Source organism: Bos indicus, chromosome 18 (genome assembly GCF_029378745.1).
Source record: "Bos indicus isolate NIAB-ARS_2022 breed Sahiwal x Tharparkar chromosome 18, NIAB-ARS_B.indTharparkar_mat_pri_1.0, whole genome shotgun sequence".
Taxonomy (NCBI): domain Eukaryota; kingdom Metazoa; phylum Chordata; class Mammalia; order Artiodactyla; family Bovidae; genus Bos; species Bos indicus.
Window position 1 is genome coordinate 49,080,922 of NC_091777.1, and position 9,794 is coordinate 49,090,715.

Consider the following 9,794-nt stretch of genomic DNA (forward strand, 5'->3'; position numbering starts at 1 on the left):
AAGTAGGTATGTTTTAATTCCTCCAAGGACCATTCATTCATGTAACAGATGTTTATTGAGCTCACACTATTTGGGGTATCTGGGATAAAATGATGAACAAGATAGGAAAAAACTCCCTCCTTCCTGGAGTTTACAATCTAGTGTAAAAGATGCACAATCCCAAGTAAAACATGTATCAGATGATGATAACTGCTATGAAGATAGTAAAATAAGGAAGGAGGATGAAACGTGCATGAGAGCAGTTGGCTCAGAAGGGTGTTCAGGGGAAGCCTCGCTGAGAAGATATTTATTTTATTATTGTATTTTAAAAATTTAAAATTTTTTTGGCTATGCCACACTTAGTTCCCCAACCAGGGATTGAACCTGAGCCCCCTGCATTGGAAGCACAAAGCCTTAACCACTGGACACCAGGGAAGTCTCTATTTTATTATTATTATTATTATTATTTACAAGATGACATTTTAGCAAAGCCTTGAAGTAGAGAGAGAGGAGGTCATGTAGATGCTGGGGGAAGAGCATTCCAAGGGAACATCCAGTGCAAAGACCCTGAGGTGACAGTGTGCCTGATGTGTTCCAGGAATTGGGGCTTCCCTATTGGCTCAGGTGGTAAAGAAACTGTCCACCATGCAGGAGATCGGGATTCGATCCCTGGGTCAGAAAGATCCCCTGGAGAAGGGAATGGCTACCAGTATTCTACAATATTCTTACCTGGAGAATCCCATGGGGGTCACAAAGAATCAGACACTGCTGAGCGACTGACACTTTGTGGCAGGAGTAAAGGGAAGAAGGGGTAAATGGTAAGTGATGACATCAGGGAACAGGGAGAGGGCAGCTTGTGAGTGTCCTCCTGGGCCACAGGGAGGGGAGGACTTTGAGACGAGGTCTCAGGATGGTTATGAGCAGGGGAGGGCCCTGATCCGGGTCGGGTGTTCATGGGAGCCCTGTGGCTGTGGGCTGTGGGTGTGGGAAATTGTGGGAGGTGAGATGGGAGCAGGAAGATGGTGAGGAGGCTGAGTCAGTGGGAACGGCTGGAGAAGGTGGAAGAGATCAGGATGGGAGCCGTGGAGGGATTGAAGTGAGCAGGTTATGGATGTGTTTTGAACACCAAGCTCACAGGATGGTCTGAGGGGTCAAAATTCCTCATGATTTAAAACTATGCCATCTGCAGGGCTTGTGGTGGTTTAGTCACTAAGTCGTGTACAACCCTTGCAACCCCATGAACTGTACCCGGCCAGGCTCCTCTGTCCATGGGATTTTCCAGGCAAAAATTCTGGAGTGGGTTGCCATTTCCTTTTCCAGGGGATCTTCCTGACCCAGGGATTGAACCCACATCTCCAGCACTGCAAGTTGATTCTTTAGAGGCACAGATAATGCCTGCAGGGCTCATAGCGGTGGCCAACATCCCCAGCTATTTTTGGTCCTCTATCCACTAAGAGATGCTGCATTTTTAAGGAGAATCTCTTCTCCCTCTCCGTTTGACAAAGACCTGTTCCATGGCCTCCCAGGACCAGCTCTCCTGGGAGTGTGTCCATGTCAGTGTTGGGGGTGTGCATAACCACTCTAGAACACTTACAGCAAAACCCAATCCAGAGGGAGGTGGGGATTCCTCTGGCTTGTAGCCTTAAAAAAAAAACACACAATTTTTTTTTATTTTAAAATTTTATTTATGTATTTACTTTTTGACCACTGCATGGCTTGTGGGATCTGAGTTCTTGGACCAGGGATCAAACCCATGCCCCCTGTAGTAGAATCACCAATTCTTAACCACTAGACCACCAGGGAAGTCCCAGTAATTTTTTAAATTGAAGTATAGTGGATTTATGATATTGTGTGTCCCTCCCAAGGCCATACTTAGACCTTGTCTCACTAACCACAGCCTCTTTAGAACCTCAGTTTCACGTGTGTTACTCTGTATCTATTGCCTATCTGTTTCATTCCTTTCAGAAGCTCAACTCCAATAATTCATTAGCCCTACCATGTTTCCATGGCCGCTCAGCTCCCTCGTACCTTCACACAGATTAAATTCCTTGACCAACCACTGTAATCACTGCACCCGACCTTATGCCCATTCTCTATACACTCCACCCTACTCATCTTGCAAAACCACAATCCTTATTAAATCTAAGGCTCCATCTATCACATGCCTGCATCTGTGCAGGTGAATGTGGGTGGAGAAAAATACACAATCATGTTAACCGGTCTCACCTTAAATTCATTCCCATGGACTTGGAATGGATGCACAATGGTGTGTGATTTTCCTGTGTCCCCGGTCCCTTGGGCTTCCCTCATACCTCAGATGGTAAAGAATTCGCCTGCCATGCGGGAGACCTGGGTTCAATTCCTGGGTTGGGAAGATCCCCTGGGGGAGGGCACGGCAACCCACTCCAATATTCTTGCCTAGAGAATCCCCCTGGACAGAGGTGCCTGGCGGGCTACAGTCCATGGGGTGGCAAAGAGTTGGACATGACTGAGCAACTAAGCGTGCGTGTGCGTGCGCATATACGCATGCACGCACACATACACACATCCCTTGATTCTCCCAGAGGATATATCAGATCTTCTCCTCAAATCTCTACCAGCGGGTCTTCCCTGGTTGTCCAGTGGCTAAGACTCCATGCTCCCAATGCACAGGGCCCGGGTTCCATCCTGATCAGGAACTAGATACCACATGCCACAGCAAAGACTGAAGATCCCACGTGCTGCAACTAAAACCCAGAACAGCCAAATAAATAAAATAAATTAATCAAACCCTCTAACATCATATTCCTCTCAACAGTGTCTTTCTTCTTGCTTCCTGAGAGAACCACAGCCACCCTCCCCCCACATCCCCTCTCCTGCATCTTCACCGCCCACTCCACCTTCCCACTTTTAAGTGGGGTAACTAGCCATGTTCCCATCTGCTCAGCTGCTTTTTTTTTCCCCTATGCATATTCTTATTTTTTTTTCTTCACTTATTCAAGAAATTGGTCTCCTGTGGGCTCAGTGTCTCAGGAGAGAAATGTGACAAGCCCCAAAGCAGGAATAGGTCAGCTTTCTTTTCTTTTTTTTAAAGCCTCTTCAGGGCTTTGAACGGAAATAGCTTCATGGTCTGTTGGGCCTCAAATTGAAAACTCAGATGCCTTTAGGGGTTAATGGGTAAAGCCGGCCTGGTAGGGGAAAAATTCTCAGTTGCATTACACAGTTGCAACTTAATTTTCCTCAAGCTTTATTGAGATATGCCTGACTTTCAAGAAACCATACATATTCAAAGTATACAGTTGCTGGGGACTTCCCTGGCAGTCCAGTAGTTGAGACTCCTAACGTCCAGTGCAGGGGGTGCAAGTTTAATACCTGGTCAAGGAATTAACATCCTACATGCCACACAGTGCAGCCAAAAATAATTTAAAAAAATAAAATTAAAACTATAAAGTATACAGTTGATGAGTTTTGACTTGTGTATAAACCTGTGAAAATACCACCACAGTCAAGATAATGACCAAAAGAAACAAAAGACCTACTACTGTACAGCACAGGGAACTATACTCAATATTTCATGATAACCTATATGGGAAAAGAATCTGAAAAAGAGTGCATATATATATATATGTATGTATGTATACACACACACAGACTTCCCAGGTGATGCTAGCAGTAAAGAACCCACCTTCTAGTGCAGGAGTTCCATCCCCGGGTAAGGAAGATCCCCTGGAGAAGGAAATGGCAACCCAGTCCAGTATTTTGGCGAGGAGAATCGTATGGACAGAGGAGCCTCGTGGGCTACAATCCATATTGTTGCAAAGAGTCGGACATGACTGAAGCAATTTAGCATGCACACATGCATATATATATATATATATATATATAAAATATATGAATCACTTAGATGTACACCTGAAACTAACACATTGACATTGTAAATCAACTATACTTCAATAAAAAATAAGTTAATTAAAAATTTTTTAAAAGGGAATCTGTAAAAGAATATATATGTGTATAACTGAAACACTGTGCTGTATACCTGAAGCTAACACAATATTATAAATCAACTATCCTTCAATTAAAAAAAAAAGGTGACTTCTCTGGTGGGCCAGTAGCTAAGACTCCATGCTCCCAACACAGGGGCCTGGTTTTGATCCCTGATCAGGAAACCGAATCCCCCATGCCACAACTAAAAGGTTCCCACATGCTACAAAGAGGATGGAAGTTCCCATGTGCCACAAGTAAGACCCAGTGCAGCCAAATAAATAACAACAACAAAAAAAGAAGCAGCAGCAGCGACGGCTTAACCATGAAAACAACAAAAATTAAAAATAAATGAATAAGTTAAATGTATGTTCTGAAGAACGTCAAAAAAAAAAAAAAAGATAATGACGCAAAACTAATGAGCATATCCATCATGTCTGAATTTCCTCCTGCTTCTTGATAAACCCTTCATCCCTCACCCTTCCACACACACACATCCCCAGACAAGCACCAATCTACTTTCTATCGCTATTGGTTAGTTTGCATTTTTTAGAATGATATTCTATAGTATGTACTCTCATGTCTGGCTTTTTCCCTTCAATATAGTTCTTTTGAGATTCGTATATGTTTAGAAATAATTCATTCTTTTTATTTCTGAGTACTGTTCCATTGCATGCAATAGTTTATTTATCAAGTCATCACAATTTGTTTACGAGTCACCCACTGGTGGGCATTTAGGTTATTTGTAATTTTTGGCAATTACAAATGAGGGTGCTATGAACATCGACATGCATGTCTTTTTTTTTTTTTTTTTAATCTTATTTATTTGGCTGAACTGGGTCTTGGTTGTGGTGTGTGAGATCTAGTTCCCTGACCAGGGATCAAACCTGGACCCAGTGCACTGGAAGCTCGGAGTCTTAACCACTGGACTACCAGGGAAGTCCTGATGTGCAAGTCTTTGTGTAGATATTTTTCATTTTTTTTAGCCTATATACCCAGGAGTGGAATGCTTGGATCATATGGTGGGTATATATTCAACTTTTAAAGAAAAGTCATTTTCCGAAGTAGTTTACCGCAGTATCCAACCAACGTCTATTACTTAAAAAAAAATATTATTTATTTATTTATGGCTATGTGAGGTCTTTGCTGCTGCTCAGGCTTTTGTCTAGTTGTGGAGATCAGGGGCTATTCTCTAGTTGTGATCTTCTCATTGCAGTGGCTTCCCTTGCTTCAGAGCACAGGCTCTAGGGCATACACGATTCAGTACTTGGGGTGTGTAGGCTAGGAGTTGCAGCTCCTGAGCTCTAGAGCACAGGCTCAGAAGCTCTTCCCCAACGAGGGATGGAACCCGTGTCTCCTGCATTGGCGTGTGGATTCTTCACTACTGAGCTACCAGGGAAGCCCTCAACTTCTATTACTTTTAAAAACAACAATAATAATAAACTGGTTGAAAGTTTAGTATTTATTTTCATTCATTCATTCCTTGATCAGACAAATATTTACTAGGTACTGCCAGACCCTGTTCTAGACACTGGGGATTCAGTAGTGAACAAGACACACAAAATTCCCACTCTTGGGCAGCTGGTGTTCAACTTAGAGCCTCTCTCAGCCCAGGTGAGTTGGTTTTCTAGGTTGGGACCACACACACGCAAAGGAGACAGATGACCTGGTCCAAATCCTGGCTCTGCCATTTCCTAACTATGTGGCCTGGGCAAGACCCCTTCCTTATCTCTGAGTCTTACACTGTGAAAAGGGGATGCTGATAATACCATCTTTACCTCCTAAAGTTGTGGCATTGTTGATTCACAAACTGGCCCCTGAACATAGAGGGTCAGAAGATGCCAAGAAAGAGGCATGTCCAGATAGAAAACTGACAGTGTTAGTCGCTCAGTCCCGTCCGACTCTTTGTGACCCCGTGGACCGTAGCTTGCCAGACTCCTCTGTCCATGAAATTCTCCAGGCAAGAATACTGGAGTGGGTTGCCATTTACTTCTACAGGGGCTCTTTGTGACTCAGGGGTCGAACTCGGGTCTCTTGCATTGCAGGCAGATCCTTTGCTGAGTCACCAGAGAAAACCTGGTGCTAGACGGCAGGTGTAACAAGCAAGGGAAAGTTTATAGGAGGCTTATCTTGGGCAGCCAAAAGATGAACAGATCTCTGCACCCACCTGCAAGAATCTTCAAACTCTATGTACAGAGGCCTTGACTGGGCCGTCAGGTATACCATCTAGATGGTCTCAACAACACCGTACTTTCCCAGAATTGTGTGCCCTTGGAACAACTCCCATTGTGGGAACAGTGGGGGGTGTACATTCCAAGGACAGGGGAGAGGGTGAGGAGCCTCTGATGGCCTGGGTCCAGCTCTCAGGTCAACTGGCAGTCATGTGTGTTCTCCTGATGACCTCCTCCAGCAGGCAGGCAAGCCACTAGACATTAGTTAGAATCTACCCTTGGGTTTCTGGGGAGCCAGAGAATAAATAAGTGAAACAAAGCATGCCTCTTTAAGGGTCATGAAATGGTGGTTTGTAGTGATTTTGATTTGCACTTCTTGAATGATGAGTGATATTTATTATCTTTTCAAGGCTTCTCTGATGGCTTGGTGGTAAAGAATCTGCTTGCAATGCAGGAGATATGGGTTCGATCTCTGGGTCAGGAAGATCCCCTGGAGGAGGAAATGGCAACCTGCTCCAATATTCTTGCCTGGGAACTCCCATGAACAGAGGAGCCTAGCGGGCTACAGTCCATGGGGTCTCAAAAGAGTTGGACACGACTGAGCACATTATCTTTTCATGAGCCTTTTAGCCACATGCATATCCTTTTTGGAGAAATCTCCATTTAATTCCTTTGCCTGTTTAAAAAACTTTATTGTTTGGGTTTTGTTGTTGTTGCTGCTGAGTTTTAGAAATCATATATATATATATCTATATCTCATATATATTCTGGATATTAACCCCTTATGATTTGCGGATACTTTCCCCTATTTCATGGGTTGATTTTACATTCTGTTGATTGTTCCCCGCCCCCCCGTCCCCCACCTCCCTGGCCATGCTGTGTGGCTTGCAGGATCTTAGTTCCCCTAGAAGGGACTGAAACCAGCCCACAACAGTGAAAGCAACAAGTTCCCCACATTTTAAAATTTTTGATGTATTCCAGTTAATCTTTGTTGCCTGTCCTTTTGGTGTCATATCCAAGAAATCGTTGCCAAATCTAATGTCACAGAACTTTCCCCTATGTTTTCCTCTAATAGATTTATAGTTTTTACATTTAGGTCTTTCATCCATTTCAGGTTAATTTTTGTATACGTTTTTAGAAAAGGGTCCAACTTTATTCTTAAAAAAACTATTTTTTAAATTTTCTTGGCTGTGCTGCACAGCATGAGGGATCTTAGTTCTCTGACCGGGGATCTAATCTAGCCCCCTGCATTAGAAGCATGAAGTATTAACCACTGGACTGCAAGAGAAGTCCCCCAACTTAATTCTTTTGCATGTGGGTATCCACTCCAGTACTCTTGCCTGGCAAATCCCATGGACGGAGGAGCCTGGTAGGCAGCAGTCCACGGGGTCGCTAGGAGTCGGACGCTACTGAGTGACTTCCCTTTCACTTTTCACTTTCATGCATTGGAGAAGGAAATGGCAACCCACTCCAGTGTTTTTGCCTGGAGAATCCCAGGGACAGGGGAGCCTGGTGGGCTGCCGTCTCTGGGGTCGCACAGAGTCGGACTTGGCACAGACTTAGCAGTAGCATCCATCCAGTTTTCCCAATTCCATTCATTGAAAAGACGATTCTTCCCCAGTCCAATGATATGAAACCTTTGTCAAAAATCATTTGATCATACTTGCTGCTGCTGCTGCTGCTAAGTCACTTCAGTCGTGTCCGACTCTGTGCGACCCCATAGACGGCAGCCCACCAGGCTCCCCCGTCCCTGAGATTCTCCAGGCAAGAACATTGGAGTGGGTTGCCATTTCCTTCTCCAATGCATGAAAGTGAAAAGTGAAAGTGAAAAGTGAAAGTGAAATCGAAGTTGCTCAGTTGTGTCCGACTCTTAGAGACCCCATGGACTGCAGCCCACCAGGCTCCTCCGTCCATGGGATTTGCCAGGCAAGAGTACTGGAGTGGGTTGCCATTGCCTTCTCCATTGACCATACTTGTGAGCATTTATTTCCAGAATTTGTATTTTTAACAAATTGCTGCTGAGAATGATTGATACATAGTATCAGATTGTTGCAGGAAGAGGTACTGCTTCTGTTACAAAGTCCAAGCTCTTTCTACTGGTCCTAGGCCATGAAAACAAGGTGTTGAGGCAAGGAATTCTACTTTATTTAGAGAGGTGACTGACCAAGAAGAGGGCAGGCTAATGTCTCAAAATAACCATCTTATCTGGGTCTCAATACCAGGTTCTTTTAAATATCAGAGAGGAGGAGGAAATAAGGAAACAAAGTAACATGGTCATTAATCTTGCAAATATCTCCTAGAATGGCAAACCTCAGGGAGATGTGTTAATTTCTTCCTTCCTGCCATCTACAGGTGGACAGGGTTCTGAGCAAAGGCACTTTAATAGTCAGGCAGAGGGGCAGGATTCTCTGAGGCAGGCCATTATGTATGATCATAATAATAAAAGCAAGTCAGAGAAACAGTTTCAACATGGAATCAGAATTGACTTCTCCATGCAACACTTCCAGGGTCTGAGTGAGGACTCTTTTCTAACACTCAGAAATGAATTTTTTGAGGAGACACCCTTGCTGATAAAGCAAAAGACTTTATTGGGAAGGGGCGCCCAGGTGCAGAGCAGCAGGTTAAGGGAACCCAGGAGAGCTGCTCTGCCACATGGCTTGCACTCTCAGGTTTTATGGTGACGGGATTAGTTCCCAGGTTGTCTCTGGCTAATCATTCTGACTCAGGGTCCTTCCTGGTGGTGTGTGCATCTTTCAACCAAGATGGATTCCAGCGAGGAAGATTCTGGGAGGTTGGCAGAACACAGCATCTCCTCCCTCCTCCTTTTGGCCCCTCCCAAATTCTTCTGAGTTAGTTTTTTTACAAGATATACAATGGGCTGGTGTCAGGACCTCCTGTTGTGAGACAACTCAGGCAAGTGGTTAGCATCATGCCTGGCCAAGGCAGGTGGTTTTGGTCAATGTTTCCCTAACAAGATAAACAGGAAGGGAGGCTGCACTTTTTGAGAAGTCATAGAGAAGATGATGCAGAGATGCGAGTTCGATTTCTGGGTGGGGAAGATCCCCTGGAGAAGGAAATGGCAACCAGCTCCAGTATTCTTGCCTGGGAAATCCCATGGACAGAGGAGCCTGGCAGGCTACCATCCATGGGGCTGCAAAAGAGCTGGACAAGTTGAATGACTAAACAACCACTGCCACAACAATAAACTTTGAGCCTTATTCTATGCTCATTGTAACACATTAGCGTATGTTAAATGACATACCCCAGGCACCAGGACAGTTCCAAGGCTGACCATAAAAGGGTGGATTTCCCAAGGTTGCTCTCACTTTCTGAGATGACCCTCTTTCTGCTTGTGGAATGTGTTTCTCTCTAAATAGAGTTGCTTTCACTTTACCACGGCTTGCTCTTAAATTCTTTTCTGCCCAAAGCCATGGACCATAACTTGGCAGCCCATCCCGAATCCTTGGCAGCCTACCCCATCAAGACCTGGGATGTGACCATTCTCTCACTCCCCCTTCTCCTGCAACACAGGTAGGGGAAAGTCTGGCAAAGGCCCTGGGCTGGGTGGATGCCTGGCAGGTGTGGGGAGCAATGAGGAGGTGAGTGAGGCTGAAGCAGGTGAATGAGGGGGCAAGTGGGAGGAGATGAGAGTCTGGCAGGCCCTATGGGAACTTGTGGGCT